A 19,002-nucleotide genomic window follows, 5' to 3' on the forward strand; every position below is an offset into this window, starting at 1 on the left:
TGCTCTCCCGCTTCTGCGTTTCAGGGAGCCTCTTTAGCCTGAGGATTCCCATTGCCAGTACCCAAACAAGCAGGGCTGTTTTCATTCTTGTGGGTCTGTGTGTGTTTGTGTGTGTGTGTCTTGGTAATATGCATGTTCAGAAATGTAACTGTGTATTTATGCACAAGAGATGTCCCATATGTGTGTCCTATTATGATGTGCAGTGTTGCACAGTGTGTGAATTATTGTGATTCTTATATATACAAGTTTGAAATGGGCAACTGGGCACATGTAATTTAAATGTATTAATACCAAAGACAGAAGGGCTGATGCATCATTAGTGGCTGTTGTTTAATAGATGAAAACGGTTGGTAAACTCTAAGACACCAGCGTAGGACATAAGAAAGCTAAGCACTCCAGGTTTAGGCAAGGTGCTAAAGTACAGGAGTGAGAACCCTTGAACCAAGTGACAAACTGACGTACTTGTTTCTCATGTTATTTCCTTTAACCTAGTATTTCACCTTTTTTACTCTCTGCATCTAACTTCAGTGAACTAATAATGCATCCCCTCCTTCCTTCAAAAGATTGGCAGCCATGGAGACTAAAGTCCCTTGTTTATTCATAGAAAAGATACAATACAGTTATCGGCAGTACATATCACTATAACTCTAGTTGTCAGAAACCATGCTGAGGAGGGTCATTTGAGTGGTCAGAGCCAGGGGTCAGAGGCAGAATGAGGTGTTTAGAGTGGGGTTGCACTGAGGCCAGAATGAGAGAAAAGTTGGAGCAGGACTAGGAACAGGGTTGGAGCAAGAGGAAGCTGGAGCAGCCTAAGGCTTGGGGAGTCTGTTGCCACTATCAGGCAGGGAAGAGTTCTAAGCTCGAGTGACCTTGAGCAGACTGACCTGCTGTTCCTTCTAAGAGGCTCCTGAAAGACACCAGACCAGTTTGTGGCTTGTGGATTGGCTGGAGCCCAGCACAGGAATGACCTTATAATAGATCTTTAACAGTTCTAGATCTTCGTATCCTTTGCCATTCAATCTTTGGCTTCTCTGCTGAGAATGCCAACAAAGGTGCCAATTAGTCCTAATTGTGTAGGTCACTTTGCCTTTGTGCATCACTTCTCCAGCTGTAAGATGGAGATACTACTTCTTACCTACTTCATGAAGGTGATTCACATTTGTATAGTGCTTTGAAGTGATAAGGTGCTTTATATGTGCTAAGTATTATTATGAATAACAGTAGCAATCACATTGACAACCACAGTCAAGTGATGGATGTACAAAGCAGGGTCCCTGTGTCCATATATTCTTACTTGTTGTATCATCTGTGCAATCCCTTTGGAGTCCAGGAGGCCACATGATGGTAATCAAGGACAGAATCTGGTCTCTTGACTTAGCCTCCAGATACCCAGAGATTCAAGTTGGTACCTCCTGTTTCATAACAACTGGCTTAGATTAGGGCAGTAGGTAAGAAGAAGAGTTAGTGCCTGCAACTAGTCAATACAAAATTCGGATTATACACTTCTTAACTATGATGTCAGCCAAGTAATGAATAATTTACTCAGTAAAAATTGTCAAGACTCCATCACTTGGGGGATATGCAGGAGAAAATGAAGAGGAAAATATAATGGAATAACTTCTGTACTTGTGCGGGAATGAATTAAATGACCCCAAAATCTCTATTAGCCCTGAGACATGTAAGTCAATAACATGATATCCAAGTAAGTATTTATTCATATAGGTACTTATAAGAGACCCCCTCAGTCACTATAGTACATTTTAGACTGTAAATTGTAAACTCTTGGAGGCAGGAATTGTCATTCACTACATGTATGTATGTATGCACAGAGGGTCTCCAGTATTCGTTCGTATCTGGCTACTGCACCACATCAGAAAAGTAAAAAGTAAAATGGTCTGAAAATTGTAGGGGCTTTCATCACAGAAACATAATTGAACTGTGTGAAACCAGGCTGATTTCACAATCCTTGGATTTAACTTTCCATGAAATTCAATTAAATTTAAACATTTTTGTTTAAAATATGCACAAGTTTAACATTTAAAATTCCACTTTCAATTTGGAATTGAGCCATTTTGATTCAGAAATTGTCTAATTTTTTATAGGAAAATGGTTGCATATCTAAGTGACACATTTATAAATATGGCAAATTTGGGCACCCATAACTCTCTGAAGTCTGTGATCACTTTGGATATGCAAAGGCTGCAGGATCAGGTTCCCAAAGGTTATTCTTTCCAGCAAGAGCAACAGCCTTGCAGGTTGATAGCTCTGTCAAGGAAGAAAAAAAAAGGGAAGGGAATAGATGAAAACTGGTTCAGCTTTAGCAAGGCCCAAGTTAGAGCCCTTCCTGAACAGCTGCAGGTGACTTTCATGTATCAGAACCGGTGTTTTTGAGTTGTGCTGGGGCTTGGAAAGATTAGTCTATGTAGGAGGTGAGCATCCTTTCTGCATAGTACAGTCCCGCTGCACAGGGACAGCATGTTGCTGCACAGTGGGAATTTGGGAGTACGGTGGCAGCTTGTCAATGCTGCTGCATGTATCCGCTGACCATTCGCCACCCACATAGGGAAGGTGCAAGCAGCACAGAGACTACCCTCAGATGTGAGGCTGGAGAAGAAGCTGCAGAGCGACTGCTGCTGCTCTGCGGCCTGGGGAGTGGGAAGGATTTCTTCCCTCCCAGCCCTAGAAGAACTCTCCAGTACACGGAGCAGCTGCCAGGTCTGTGAGCAGAGCAAGGGATTTCAGTCTAAGAGCAAAAGTAACTGTTAATGGAAAACGTATGAGATGTCTCCACTGCAGCTTTCAGTGCCACTGCCAGACAGAAATCCTAACAATTTTAAGTTGCCATATTCACTGAATACAAACTAAAACAACTGTGTATGAGTGAACATGAAGGGGAATCTATAGCCTCTTGTTCTTTCCTGTGATCCTGACAGGCTGATAAAACAATGGGGCTGGAGGATATGGAAGGTATTCCATAAATACACTGAATGGAACTTTCAGCATCTCCAGGGAGCCATTCATCAATTCTGACAGGGATATACACATGAAGGCCTTCACTGAATTAAAAAAATGCTATCCACTTATCTCAGCGCTCGGTTATCTCTAATTTCAACAAGCGCTCAGAGAAATGTTAAGCTCTCACTAGGCCTTAAAAAATAAAAAGGGTTCCTTAAAAAAAAAAAAAAGAAGAAGAAGAAGAAGAAGAAGATATTGTACTTAAGTACAAGAGACATTCTAGGATTCCTGCTGGACATATTACCTTGCATTAAAAATGTATTTACTCACTAGTACTGAAATCTCTCATTTTCACTGATTTAGAGAAAGATATTAAAATCTTGACTGAACAATTCAGCACTCCATAGACGAGCCAGCTTTAAATTCCAATGGCATGTACTATTGTCCATTTTATGTGATTTTTAGGAGAGTTTTCATTATTAAATCTGAAACTCTTTAGGGATCAGAAAGCTAAAAATAAATAGGAAGTGTCTATATTATTCAGGAAGGGCTCAATCCTGTGTATTACTGACTACATCCAAGAGCAACTCAACTCCTGCTACTCTTAATGGGAGTTGACAGAGCTTAGCATCTCTAAGAGGTGCTCTGAACTTTACAGGATGGATCCCTTCAATGACAAGCACAGGGCACATTCCTAATACTGGCAAACTTCAAAAAAAAGCTCCAGCAATGATCTCAACCCTGACCTGGAGAGACGATCTCTCCAGGGGCCAGAGATAATTCAGTTTCCATGTTAGCTCACGCCTGAATCTTTCCTGACCAGAGATGGTCAACCGGTGCAAATTATGAGTAGCTGTCTTAGGTTTCAAGATAAAAATTACCATCTGACAAGAAGTGAGGGCTATAAACGGATTTTATTTAGAAGCTAAACAAACATAAAATACTGGTGCTGAATCTACTAAGCCACCAGTCCCACGAGATATCTAGGTTCCATTTGGAGGTTATGGGGATGGTGATTTGACATACTGACCTGTGTAACCAATACATAATCAGTGACTTAAGCACACTGAATACTTACTGTACTGAACTCCTGTACTATATTAATCAACTGCTCCTTGGTACCTGCAACAAAACAGGCACATTTTGAATTTCACGAGTTTGGTCTGGAAAGGTGAAACTAAACAGACAAATGCTAGAAATTTGGGCACTAAATCAGACTAAGTATCCAGAATCATCCAAATTACTAAGGCAGTCTCAAATTGATCCTTCCTAAGATGCCCATTTGTGAATGACAATCTTACATTTGTACAGTATTTTTAATCTAAAAAGTTTTACCAAACTTCACTAACTGACTGTACAAACTATATGTATAGTAATCACTTCCTCCACTAGTTGAGTACAGCTAGCTCTAAGGAGGAACACGGAAACTTTTTAACTGCACACAGAATCTCTGCATAATGATTAAGATGAGGATACCGTATCCAACTGAAGCGAGAGTGGAAATTAAGATAGGCAGAATTTAACAACTATTTGGAATTAGTCCAATACACTGGAGATAATAGCAACATCTTTGTGGAACACGCCATATGTATTGGATCCGTTAATGACCGCAAGTGGTCAGTAACATGGTCATCCAGAACAGTGGCTTTCAACCTTTCCAGACTACTGTACCCCTTTCAGGAATCTGATTTGTATTGCATACCCCAAGTTTCACTTCACTTAAAAACTATTTGCTTACAAAATCAGACAAAAATACAAAAGTGATACAGCACACTATTGCTGAAAAATTGCTTACGTTCTTATTTTTACCATATGATTATAAATCAATTGGAATATAAATATTTTACTTACATGTCAGTGTATAGTATATAGAACAGTATAGACAAGTCATTGTCTGCATGACATTTTAGTTTGTACTGACTTTGCTAGTGCTTCTTACGTGGCCTGTTGTAAAACTAGGCAAATATCTAAATGAGTTGATGTACCTCCTGGAAGACCACTGCATGCCCTCAGGGGTACGCCTACCCCTGGTTGAGAACCACTGATCCAGAAGATAGTACCTCTATCAGAACATGTGCCCCCTAACACCTGGGGTATTGTTCCCGTACTGACTAGGGAGGAAAAATGCAACTTGTTGAATCACTAGTCCCAAAGTCTTCCAGCAGCACTGGAGTATTTCCCCAGAACCTTCCCATCTAAAACTGACCCATTTCGCTGGTGATATATTACATGACGAACTATCGCAGCAGAATTGTCAGAACCCAAATACGTTGAATTTATATAGTCAAGGATCCCAAACATTATAATAAATATATTTTAATGACTTACCTGCTCTTGCCTCTTACGATCTCATCTCTGCCCTCCATGCCCACAAAGGTGCCACCCCGAATGCCCGTTTGTCTACATCTCACACAAATGCCTCTGCATTTACTTCCATGCTGCTTCCTATTCATAGAACGCCCTCTGTGAATATAATTGGAAGGCCACAAAACTCTCCCCCAAATCCCTCCTCAAGACCCATCTTTGCTCTGGTGTCTACAAAACGTCATCCAACTAATGGTGGCTAGGCAGAGAAGCAGCTGGGGATAGCAAATTTTATTTATTTGTTTAAATAGGCAATAATAATATTTTTAAATTAGTCTAAACCATCACACTGTGCCTGTAGCTAGCCCATGTTAGCATGTGATCTTATCACCATTACTCTCACCTTCCTTCCCATTTTCTTCTCACGGTTGGTTAAACGCACTCAGTGCATCCATCTTCTTTTAAATATGACTGTAAGATCCTTGGGGCAGGGGCCATGTTGTCCTATACATTTGCACAGCACCTAGAACAACAGCGCCTGATGCAGGCCTTTGGGCTTTGCCACAATTTAAATGAATGATAACCTTATAACAACCTGGGAAGCAGGTACCAGTACTTGTAATCCCATTTTATATATGGATAAACTGAAGCACAGAGAGCTTATGTCAATGGTTCAGTATTATGTCACATGGTACAGTATTACAATAAAAGTATAAATGACTCTACTATAAGGCATATCCACAAAGGGGACAAATTATTTCTGGCATTTCCCAGCTTTTGCGTACTCAACCTCTCTACCGCTTGTCAGCTAGATCACAACCTACTGCTATCAGGTATTTTCTTTAGCTCAAGTGGCAGGAGTCTGTGCAGTGAATCTAAAGTTTTCAACCCTGTTAATGACCCATGTGGGTGTCAATTTGATACCACCTGGAATTCCTGGGGGTTTTTCCCCCCAGTTTGCTTTTTCAAAAGCCAAGGAAATTAAACACAAACATCTATGTTAAAAGATCATACAGGTTGCAAAGTCAAGCATTCAAATGTTAGAAAATACCAGAATTAAGCTTGGCTGTGCAACCCTAGCTCATATCCCTTGTATTTAAACATTGTGGTGGAATCTTATTACATAATCACATACTACTTTTTACCCAGGACTCTTGCCTCAGTCAATGCACAACATGGACCTTCCCTGAGGATGAATCAGGATTTTGTAGTAAAAGAGGCTGTTGTTTGTAGGACCCATGGCCTCATTTGTTGCAGAAGTTGGAAGGTGAGCGGTGAATAAGGCAGAGGATTGCAGAAAAGAAAGGGTGGTTTCATGGTTATGAAAGTTATAGTGCATGGAGGGCTAGCCATTGAGACCTGTATTTTGTTCAATATATAAGCTGAACTAACAGACATCAAAAACGCTCTCTTAATGGATATGTGGTATAATGAACATGACAGAAACACTGGTCTTCAAGCCTCAAATAGGAAAAAGTCTGAAGCAAGCCCTTTAGAAATCTTAATAGAGTGGGGTGGGAAAAAACTGAATGACCATCAACAGGCAAAAGATATGCAGAGATAGCAGCTAAGTGCACTCTAATAAAAAACCTGACTGTTAGACTGGAGTATTTTAAAGACAGGAGATAGTCCAAGATATCAGGAATAGAAGACTCCATGGGCTGAAGATAACTTTGAATGGCCCACAATGCAAACGCTTTTATTTAGCTCTGAATGTCATTCCTGTAGAAGTCTTTTCGCTCTGAATCAAAATATCCCATACGGCTGCAGAAGAGCTCTTGCCAATAGAACTCAGCCATCTAGTCTCCATGACATAGAGATGCTAGATCTGGATGTAATGCAAGACCTTCATTCTGAGAAATGATCTCTGGAAGGTTTGAAAGTGAAAGAGAAGAGATGGAGAATGTCCTCTGTGACCTTCTGTGGTGAGGGGGTCCCAAAAGAATTAGTTGTTGAGAAGGCTTTCTCTTTGAAGGTGAGCCACTGCCACCAAAAGACATTTAGTAAAAACTCTTGGAGCAGTTGGCAGGCTGAAGGGTAGGACTCTGAACTAGCAATAAATGTAGTTGACCATAAAATGCAGATACTTCCTGTGAGCTGGGTGGATCGACACACACAAGCAAGTGTCCTGAAAGGCAAGAGTCACAAGCCAGTTGATGGGATCTAGAGAGGGGATTATAGAAGAAAGGGTGACCATCCAGTGCTAGAAGTGACAGATGAATTCGGTGAGACATCTGAAGAAGAAGGGTCTCTTCTTTCCTGGAAGTGAGGTCTTGTCTTAGAGTCTGGAGTCCTCTGATGATAGGAATAAGATGAAGGATGGCTCTGTCTCAAAAAAGCCTGAGGCCTTCCTTACTTCCTCCACTGAGCCACAGTATAGAGACCCAGAGACCAAAGGGTAACCCATAAGCCTTTTAAAGAATCAAGCACCTTGTCCATTTTCAAATTTAAAAGGTTGTGGTTCTCAAAAGGCAAATCCTCCATTATGGTCTGGACCTCTTCTGGAATGCCTAGTGACTGAAGCTTAGATGCTCTGTGCATAGTGACTGCAGTGGCCATGGATCTTGATGCAATGTCAGAAGCATCCAAAGAGGCCTGAAACAAAGACTTCACCATCAGTTGACCTTGTGCCGCAATGGCCCTGAATTAATCTCTGGATCCCTGGGGTAGTTTTTTAACAAACTGAAGAATCTGATACCACTGTAACAAACAATATTTAGTCAACAAAGCCTGGTAATTGGCTATGTGGATCTGCAGGCCTGCTGAGGAGCATACTTTTCTCCCCAAAATATCAAGCTTATTGGGCTCCTTATCCCTAGGAATGGATTTAACAGCACCAGGCTGCAAAGATTTTCCATGACCTGCTGCCACGACCAAACCCCTAGAAGAAGGCAGCTGAACAAAAGATCCTTTTGGGGGACCTCCAGTCTACTTTTCTTAGGAGATGCTGAGATGGAGGCTGGAGGCTAGGATCTGCCACAGGTCCTTGGTCAGCTCCAGAATACCCTCATAAATAGGCATTGCTAGGTGGTCTTGGAAGACTGGATGTAATACATCAAATAACTTGTGGCAACTTTCCTGGACTATTTCTAATGGACTCTAAGGTCCTGAAATGCTTTGAAGTCTTCAGTTGTGGAAGACACAGATAGAGTAACAACTTCATATAGCCAGTGCAGCAGGATGATTCTCCTCCTCCTCCCTGAGATTCCTCCTCCTCACTGTGAAAGTCCTGACTCAGCTCGTGAAGGATCCCATGTTGTAATAACTGAATCACTTTAGATAGCTCTGCAAAAGACAACAACTTGTCCCTAGATCTGGGCCCTGTAGAATAAGGAACAGAATAAGAATGATGAGGGTCTGATGGCAGTATGGCAGTCCATAATGTCACAGAGATGGAATCCATGAAACCTGTAATCTTTCAGAAGCATTTTCTATGATGAGAAGAACTTCTCCTAATGTCCCTTTCATGAACAGAGCTTGGAGAATGAGAAGACACTGTAGGGGAAGGATTTCTAGAAGAAGATGTTGACAACAAAAATTTCTCTAGATCTCTGAGGAATTGAGACAAGCTGAGAAAATCCAGACATAAGCTCTTAGAGGTGGAGACTGGTGAAGAAGAAAATGGGTGCCATGGTATTTTTATAATTGGTACTCTGGGTTCCATGATAGGGGGAGACTTGGACATCATAGACGATGGAAAAAATATCCAAGAATGGAGATTCTGGTTCCAGAGTAATCATCAGACCAGCAGGTTTTGTAAATGAAGCCAGAGTTGAGGAATTCTGCACCAAGGAAGGTGGTACTGACTAAGTCAGCACCGTGAAGTAGACTCTCCAGCAAGGGGAAGATTTCTATCACAATATGGTACTAAAGATGTCAAGATGGTACCGATGACATTGGTACCGACATGGAGGCAACTGGATTGCCAAAGACTGATGGTTCTGTACCAAAACCAAGGGACAGGAGTCAGTGGGTTCCAGAGATTCACAGTGCTGGTCACGCTTAGAAAGAGCAGGCTGGAAAAAGACAGAAGAGTTGCTCTTAGATCTCTTCTTGGCTGGGCCCAGGGATCAGTTACTGGTGCTGAAGATCTCTGCTCCTTCTTACTTCAGGCAGCAGGAGTCACTGACTGACCCAAAGAGGACAATTGTGAGGGGCCTGAGTGCTTCACAGAAGCACGAGGTTTCCTAATACCGAAAGAACCCTTTGGTGCTAGGGTAGCCAGGGCACTAACGGAGTCTGTTTTAGGAAGAGCAACAGACTGTTTTTAAGGTGGGACCTCAGAGTCAAATGCACTCCTCATGGATTTCTTCACCAAAAATAACTTGAGATGAGCATCACAGGCTTTGTGTGAGTGCTTGGAGAAAGAGCTAGAACGTGTCAGGGATATGAATTTCCCCTAGATAGAAGAGTCACTTCATTTGCCCATCATTAAAAGTCATAGTTGCCTCACAGACAGGGCAGATTTTAAAACTTGGAGACCAGTCTCTGCCATCAGACCAGACTAGGTACTGAGGGGAGATGTAAACAAACCTGTCCTTTTGGTTTTTGGGGTGGTTGTTGTTCTTAATTTACACGAAGTGGCCAAATGACAATAATGAAACTACAACCAACTAACACTAAATCTCTAAGCTGCACTATAAAGCAGAGGGGAAAGAGTACTCTTGTAGTGCAGGAGGGGCCAAGGATATTCAGGGCACAGGCGCAGCTCCCACGTACACTGCTGGTCAAAGAGTCCAAGTTTGCGTGCACAGGGCTCCCTTGTCTACAGTGGGATCCACGTGGAAAAACACACAAAGAACCTTAATTCTGGCATTTCTTCCCTTGTAAGTGCTTGACATTGCAACCTTGATAATGTCTTTTTAATGTAGTTTGTGTGTGTGCTGTGTATACCCACACACATGTGTGTATATCTATACAGTGTCTACACAATTAAATATCTGATATGTACATAAAATACTGCAGTCATGATAATTCTTGTGATGATTTGTAATGGAATATTGTTTCATAGTCCAGCTATGTGATATTGCCTGCTGGTGAACTATATTTTACGAGTACAATTTGATTGTATGCATTATCGTGTGAGTGCGTATAATACAGCAAGTATTCCTTCTGTGAACATACTGGGCTGATTTAAGAGTAAAGAACCTCAGTATATTTAGTCTATTACACAGAAGGTTAAGAGGTGACTCAATCATGGTCTATAAGTACCTATATGGGGGGAAGTTATGTGATACTAAAGGACTCTTTAACTAGCATACAAAGATGTAACAAGATCCAGCGGCTAGAAGTTGACGCTAGATATATTCAAACTGGAAATAAGGTGTAGATTGCTAAGAATAAGGGCAATCAACCACTGGAATATTTTATCAAGGGATATGGTGGATTTTCCATCACTTAAAGCCTTTAAATCAAGACTGGATTTTCTTCTAAAAGGTATACTCTAATAGAAATAAAAGGGATGGGCTTGATGCAGGAATTAGTGAAATTCTACACCTTGTGTTACATAGGAGATCAGGCTAGATTATCATATGACCCTCTTCTGGTCTGAAAATCTATGGATCTATAATTACGGACTATTGTGGTGTTTTATTGGACTGAGACCACCAAACTCATTTCACATAAATGCAGACACCAGACAACAGATGGAAACAACTTTTAGTCATTACTAGCGTAGGCTGTCTTTGATGATTTAGGGCTTGCTCCTGTCCAATTGAAGTAAATTGGAGCTTTGGGAACAGGATCAAACCCTTAGATAGAAGGGTTCCAAATACAATATTTCATATCCAATCCCACAAGCCATTCCCTCTCCCTGAAGTGAAAAATAGATTCTTCTAATATTCCTCCAATGGGGGAAACAGCGTCAACTACAAAAAAAGAATATTATATATATCTGTCTACTCCTGGCCACTAATTCAGTCACAGACATTTTTTGCAGTCTCCTTCCCATGACTTTTCATAATCAAGGTGCTGTCTCACTTCTGATGCCTGTCTGTCTGGAAGTATTGCCCCCTCTCCCTCTCTCAAAAAATGAATCATTTGCTCTTTTTGTATCTCATCTTAAAGCCTTCCCTTTCTTTCTAGCTCATCCCTCCTAACTACTCCCTCCCTGCCTCCCTCACATTAAGAGAATCTCTTTTGGGTCCCAAACCACTGAAATATGGAGTTATATTTGCAGGAGGTGACTATATAGACCCCCTGGAACCTAGGATGACATCCAGTGATATAGGTTTGCAATACTAGAAAAATACTGGCTACCTAGTAAATCAATAATGAATATCTGTTTGGAAATGTAAGTTAAAAAAGAATTCCTGAAACCACAAGAAATTTGGCATACCTTTCTATTAAAGATAGATAAGATAAGATAGATAGATAGTTTAAGTGACCCCAAATAGAGACAGCAGAAAATACACTTAGGATACAATAATTAAGTAATTATTTGTACAGTAGAATCCACCTATAGGGAAATCACATATCGGATATAGTGATCATCCATTATTTACATATATTAAATATAGAAGCTGCAATTTTCATTACAGGGAAGCTTCACTGATGTTTTACAAAGAAAGTGTCTTTCTCCTATGAGGATGCCACTGCACTTCATTAGTGTTGATTAAAGGTCATCTTTCTGAAAATACCAGATTTCAACAGGAGTTTGAAACAGGGGAAGGACTGTCCGACAGGGGAGAAAGAGATGATTGGTGAGACATGGAAAGTGAGCTGGAAATTATTTTCGTATGACACATGAGACATGTTATAATAAAGCTGACTAAAGCTGAGCATGAGTTAGCCAGTCCTCTTGAATAATGATGTCACCCACTTTCTGCTTTCTCCAAACTTATGATTAATAAAAGCGGGGGAGGGGAATTATTACAGTAACTTACTCTTAGTGGGCAAGAGTGACATCAGCAGCAGCTGAGCAAACTGACTGAACTTAGTTGTGTGTTGTTTTTTCTTCTTTAGCAATGACTAACAAGGGGGCTAACAGCATCTGACGAAACAAAGGGCCCTTGAAGGATGCTTCTGGTGGAACTTTTGAATAGGAACCACCATTTTAATTCAGCTTAATTTTACAGTGAAATGATGTTGTGGTTGGCCCACAACATACTCTTGCCTTTTTTCTATTCATAAAATTGGTCAAAAGTGACCCCACAACCAGTTCTGACACAATATTGCTTGAGCCCCATTTTCGGTCTCATCTGCTGATATTATAATGACTTTTTTCTTCATTGCTAATTCCAGGCTGTCTTTACAAGAGGAACTAAATGTATCTTTGGAGCATGGATTATAACAACAACAACCCTAAAAAGTTAAACGTGGTGTGTAGAACGCAGAGCCTCCAGTTAATCTCTGGAAGAATGTTGTGTTTAATTACATTTTCCTTTTCCAAACTGATAGAGACTTATAGAAATCCTGCCTGCTATTTAACCTTTGCAAACTTGACCTCCCTAAATTAGATCTGGCCACCTGGAAATATTTACCAACTGAACTGAAATGCACTCGTGAAAGCACTGCCGGTGTAAATTGAATTCGTACCCCTGTTGAGTAACAGCACGTGCACCGTTCAGCCCTAAACGGAACTCTGAGGTGCCTGGACAGAAGGTCAGAAACTTTGGACTCTTTCTATTGGGTTAAGTCTTGCACATGAGGCAGGCAACATTTGTACTGATAAAAGGGGCACTACCTCCAACTCCTCCCCTCTCCCATTCCCCTGTGAGGCACTGATAGAACAACTAACTGGAGGCTGTGGAGATATGATAATATGAAAAGGTTCCCCAAGCCTGGCATTATTAAGCAGTTATTCTTTCTGACTACAATAAACCAACATGGAGTTTACATTCTAATCATTTATATTTCCAAACACTATGAGGCTTCTCATTGTCACTAAGACATCAGATGTATCTTGTGGGGAAAATACATAGGGGCTACTAATATGAACTAGTAAATAATCCCAATGGTAACATTTGGAAACTTCTCCACGAGTTGAGTGAGGAATACTACTGATAATTACTTGTAAATACTTAATCACATATCAGCTGACTGTGTCCTAAAAATGTTCTTGACTGGAGATTGGTTCTGCTTTGAGCAGGGGGTTGGACTAGATGACCTCCTGAGTTCTCTTCCAACCCTAATCTTCTATGATTCTATGACCTAGCTGGCATTTCACCATTCGTGACTAGGTGGCAACACAGTCTTCTGAGAATGGGGCGGGGCCTAGGGATTATTGCTGTGTTCTTATCTCCATTCTGCCAGAGATTTGCTTTGTGGTCTTGGACAAGTTACTTGACCTCTGTGTGCCTAAACTTCCCCCACAGATAAACGGGAATAATAATAATTACATACTACACACAGGATCTGTGAAGATTAATTAGTTAATTTTTGTGCAGCACTTTAAATATGCAAGGCACTATATAAATGCCAAGTATTATTACCTGACATTAGTTATTTTATCTTTTATGCTTAACTTATCGGTGTTGCTGAATCCAATAAGGTAATATAAGCTCTTTGCTATTCTTAGTGTATTCTCACCTAATCTTGGACCTCAAATGTCCTTGTGAACAATGTACTTTTCTTATAAGAGCCACATTTAGAGCAGACCTCTAAAAATGCCGCACAATATTTGCAGATGCATCCATTTGTGCCCACCAAACTCTGTATTTGCAAGTGTAAATAGCGTGTTGCATGGCAGATGAGGTAACTGCACATGTAAGTGCCCATTTAGTCATGCAATAATTTTGTCTGCAAAAACTGGAATGGGAATCAGGTAATTGCACATACAAATGAGAAGACAGATGAGTAACAACCTATTTATATGTTCAAATGCAGGGGTTTTTGATGCACAAGCAGATGTGTCCAAAAGTAGTTCAGATTAATATTTAGAGATCTGCTGATAACTTATCCCTAGATATCAACTCAGTAAAGACTGCTTGTCTGGAAGAAAGCAATGCATTTGGTCCCACTTTGGGGTGTTAACAAGATGGACTTTTTGCTGCCAACAAGATTACTAGCATGCGATGTGTGCTGCCATTTTTTTTGGCATCAATCTCATAGGTATGTCCTCCAATAAAAAATACTTCTGAGGAAAATATCTCCTGATTTGGTCCAGCAAGGGATCTGTTAGGGAGCCAGTCACAGTTCCCTGATTCTTGGCCCCTGTGTAGGTTCATACAATATCAGGGTTGGAAGGGACCTCAGGAGGTCATCTAGGTTAGAACAGCCCAGGAGCTGCATTGACTTGTGCCAGCTGGTTTTGGCTCTACACCAGCTGGGAGCCAGCAGAGGATTTTGTCGGTAGTTTCTGCTCCCTTTGCATCACCTGTATAGCACAAAGGTAGCGAATCAGGGCAGAGAATCTGTCCTATTATATTACTCATCCGCCTATGAAGCACTGTCATCTCTAGAGGAGTATAGGCGGCTCTTCTGCACCAGTAATACTACAGAAGATAAATGGTATCATTAGGTCAGAAATGTTGATTGGCCTAAGCACTCCATCTGAAATCAAAACTCATCCCGTGACTTTCTCACAGTTTCCAAATTCAATGGTCATTTGGAAATTCTGACCTTGTGGCCCATTTCTGTTTCCAGAATGAGATACTCACTGTGCTTCCCAGAACTGGATGATGATTCAGCTCTCAAAGACTATGGAAGAAAAAAAAAAGCAGTCTAAAACAGAAGAAAAGCATTTGCCTAATTTTTCAACTTAACTATATATACTTTTTGTACTTGTACTTTTTAAAAAAACTTTACTGGCGGAAGAAAATTTTCCAGTTGTCTGTGATCAAAGCGAACGAATCATAATACTGAACACTTATAAAGTGCTTTTCATCTTCAAAGCCTTGCCCAAGAATGACTGGATGGCTCAGGGGATTAGCCATAAACTATCTGGATATGGCACTGTCCACAGCTATAGTACCAGTTCAAATCCAACCCACATCAGTGGTCACTGAATATCATTTCCAGGGTGGCTATTTGGTGGCTTATGTCAAATGAATCAGTAGTCTCAGCTCTGCTCCAAGTGAGCAGGTGTCCAAATCATGAAACCAAAACTGGAAGCTTTTTTTTTTTTTTGAGTCCCAAGAACTGAACAGGTAGAGAGAATGAACTAACCTCTTAATCACACAAGAAAAAGGGTGAGCAAGCTCATATTGCTTCTGCCTGTGCTATACCTCTCCTGTGAATAAGCAGAGAATAACAGAATTCAAAGCCGCAAATTTGGCACTGAGCAGAGGAGCTAAATTCAGTTTAAGAAAAAACAAAAAGTTAGAACTAACCAAGAAAAATCTGCTTCAGAAGAAACATCTCAGTACAGTACTTCGTTGATTTTGGTCACATGCAAGAGATACTGTACTTCTAGATTCTTTGTTACTGTTCCTGCATGGGCAATTTCAAAGGAGCCATTAAAAGATGTGTGCATGGAAACACTGATGAGCCCAGCTTGCACACAAAAACTTTATTCTGAGCTACCTTATGTCACCCCTTTTAGCGGGCCATCCTCAGGAGTCATCATGAGGACATGATACCAATAAGCAGACAATGAATAAAGAAAATAGCTGTTTCTAAGTTCATAGCTGGAGCGCAAAAGATATTGAAGAGGAACCAATATACTAAGCAATTGGCTATGGTTTCCAGACCTGTTTCCCTAACCATTAAAAAGAACTTTAAAGGCCTGATTTTGAAAGGGACTCGACTAGGCCTCCAGTTTGGCAGGTGTAATTCTGCAAGCACTTTCCACTACCGGGACTCCGTGAAAGATGCCTGCTAGCATCACCCTGGACTGAATTCAGTTGAAGGTCTGTGAAAGTGGCAGCGTTTATGAGCTCCATTCCTATCCATCTTACTTGTCAACAGATTTAGTAGTGTTCAAATTGTAGGCAACATTCACCCTAGCCATCAGTGAAGTTAAACCAGGGATTAATTTAGACCATGTTTAAAATCAGGTGAAAACTGGGACCTAGTTTTTTTTAAAAAATACCAGATAGTTAATAATAAGCAGTAATGCTTTAGAAATAAAAGAAAGATTCAGGTCAGATCCTCATCTGATGTAAATTGGCATATGAAGTCAATGGAGCTAACCTCACATTTACATCAGCCATGGATCTGGCCCTTCATTTGTGAGCAGACAAACACTCATCAGACTTTCTAAAATCACGAAGCATTACTATACTGGCAGGGGCACCAGTTACAGGTGAAACACAAAGCCCTTTACCTAACACCTGAGTTCTGGGTGCTCTTTTTATCCTGTAATGGGCTGGTATCATCACTACAGGTGAAATCTGGGTCCAGTTGAAGTCTGGTCCCACACAGGTCATTGACTTCAGTAGGGCTGAGATTTGGCTCTAAAAGCTAAAACAGAACATGTGGTGGAATTGACACTGCTATAGATGCTATGATGCCATTAATTGCAGTAAGAGGATCTCAGAACATGGATCCCTGGATCTATCAGGCAAGAAAGGAAGGAACTGATTACCAAATATTTTGTTTTAAAATTTGCCCTTGGGCCAAATTTATCTCTGATGGTACTCCATTGATTTCTTTGGAATCACACAAGGAATTATTCTGGCCCCTCAGACCAATGCGTGTTTCCTGGAATAGGTCTTGAGTCTTAAATGATATGTTAACTAATAACCTTTAAAACACCTTTAAATGTTAAATGCTGCTCAGTCTCTAGCCATAAACTTTTCACGTAACTTGCAACCAAATAGGATCTACAGGCTCAGGCTCTCTCCAGGAAACTGGCAATGTTTGCCAATCTCCATGTTTAATTTAAGCCATTTGATGTGACCCTTAATCATGGTCTCTCAAAATATCTTTGAAGCAAATATCACTCTCAACATTCTCCAAATAACAGAACTGTTTCTCAGCGAAAATAACTAGCCTAGCACTGTACTGGAGATCTGCCTGCTATAAGAACTAGATGGCATGCTAGCTAACGCGAACACCTTGATTACCCTCCACAGTCGTCATTAAACTATACACTTCATAAATCACAAATAATTTCCTTTTGTAAATAGATCTTTTTCCACCCCTTGGGATGTTTTAAACAGACACTGACTGTACACCACGTTTGTGTCATTTCATTTCAATCTGATAATATCTTCTGTGTCACCTGCTTTATGCATTTGTATCTTCTGGCTTTTAGTTTAGAGAGGAAAACAGCAATGTACATGCTCCATGAACATGAACATAAAAATATTCCTTTTAAAGGCATAGCTCTTTGTTCAATGAGTTGTAAGAAAAGAGATCAATTAATAGCATGAGTGGAAGACGTAAGATATAGTTCAAGAAACAAAATGAACATACTTGCTTTTCTTCTTCTTGTGACTTCATACAAAGACAGACCCTGATCAAATAGCACATAGTTTACTTGGTCCCTGAGATGTATGTCAATAACCATTATGAAACAAAGGGGAGAACATGAAAGCTATTCTTTACTTCACGCTCCAAACTTAAGCCTTTATCCTCAGATGAACTTTATTTTTTGACAAGCTCACTAATTAGGATTGAAAACACCGGCCCCTCTAAAGCAGCACATAAGCCTTAGAATTAGCAGCAGCAAAACTGGCCCTAATTGGTCATTTTACATAAAAGCGGAAACATAAAATGTCTAAATATAAGTTTCTGGCACATTTTTTTTTCACAATTACAGTACAATAAGGTACAACAGAGGGACATTCCAGCTGATTTGCACAGCAATCTTTGCCAATGTGTTTTCTAAGCAAGAATAGAGACATGCAAATACTCTTGTGTGCAATTCAGGGTTCTAAAATAGCCACTAAATCATACAACCTCCACTAGGTGAATAACGAAATGGCAGTGGGCCATTTTGCTAGTGGCTGGTAGGATTAAAATAGACAATTGGGAAAGAAGGTGGGTTATTGGTATATGAACATTTCTCTCTCTCTCTCTCTCTCTCTTTTTGATTCACCAGGGAAATGGAGCATGCTTGTAAGTCAACTTGTAGGTCCAGCCTCATGCAGATTTTATGTGGTTTCAACCGCTGACATCAGAGCCCTAGTCAGAAATCCCAACTGCACTAAATGAACAATCATTTTCTGGATTCTTGAATTGACAAAACAAAAGGAAAAGAAAAGAAAAAAAATCAAGAGTCTCTCTGAGGTGCAGTTGTCCTTTCTGGCTGGAAGGGGTAAAAATAGAGGCAGCTCATTAATATGACTTGATGCTGCTTAATGGTAGCCAGTGTGAAGGGTCGGATCAGCGGGTTTTTCCGGCAGTGCTCCCGGAACACTGCCAGCAGGTGTTGCTGTAGGTACAGTAAAAGACAACAATGAAATGAACAGAGCTGGATGGGGTGGAGAAAAAAAACAGAGAAAGGAATGAGTGTGGAAAAAAAATAGGGATCAAATGGAGCGTTCATAAGGCTTTTGGTAAAGCTGTGTACCAATTCCCTAAGGAAACGAAGAACATGCACTGAAACAAATAATGTGGTCCTTAATCTCCCTCTAGAATTCCTTGTCATATATCATGTGTATGTTAGTGTGATTTACTTGGTAGCAGTCTTGCTCATTGTATACCTCAGGAATGTAGCGTCTTACCTTGCGTGGCTGTTCACTATAGTGCAGTAGTCGGGGGAGAAGTCGCTCCACTGGTTCAGGTATTGTACTTGGATGAGAAGTTTAACAAGGAGGAGGAAGTTAATGATCTCACAATATGTTGGTCCTGAGTACAAGATAAACCTACTATGCTCCTGGTCAACTTTTTCTCTATCCATAAAGTCAATGCTCT

The sequence above is a fragment of the Chelonia mydas genome, chromosome 2, assembly GCF_015237465.2.
Source record: "Chelonia mydas isolate rCheMyd1 chromosome 2, rCheMyd1.pri.v2, whole genome shotgun sequence".
Lineage (NCBI taxonomy): Eukaryota > Metazoa > Chordata > Testudines > Cheloniidae > Chelonia > Chelonia mydas.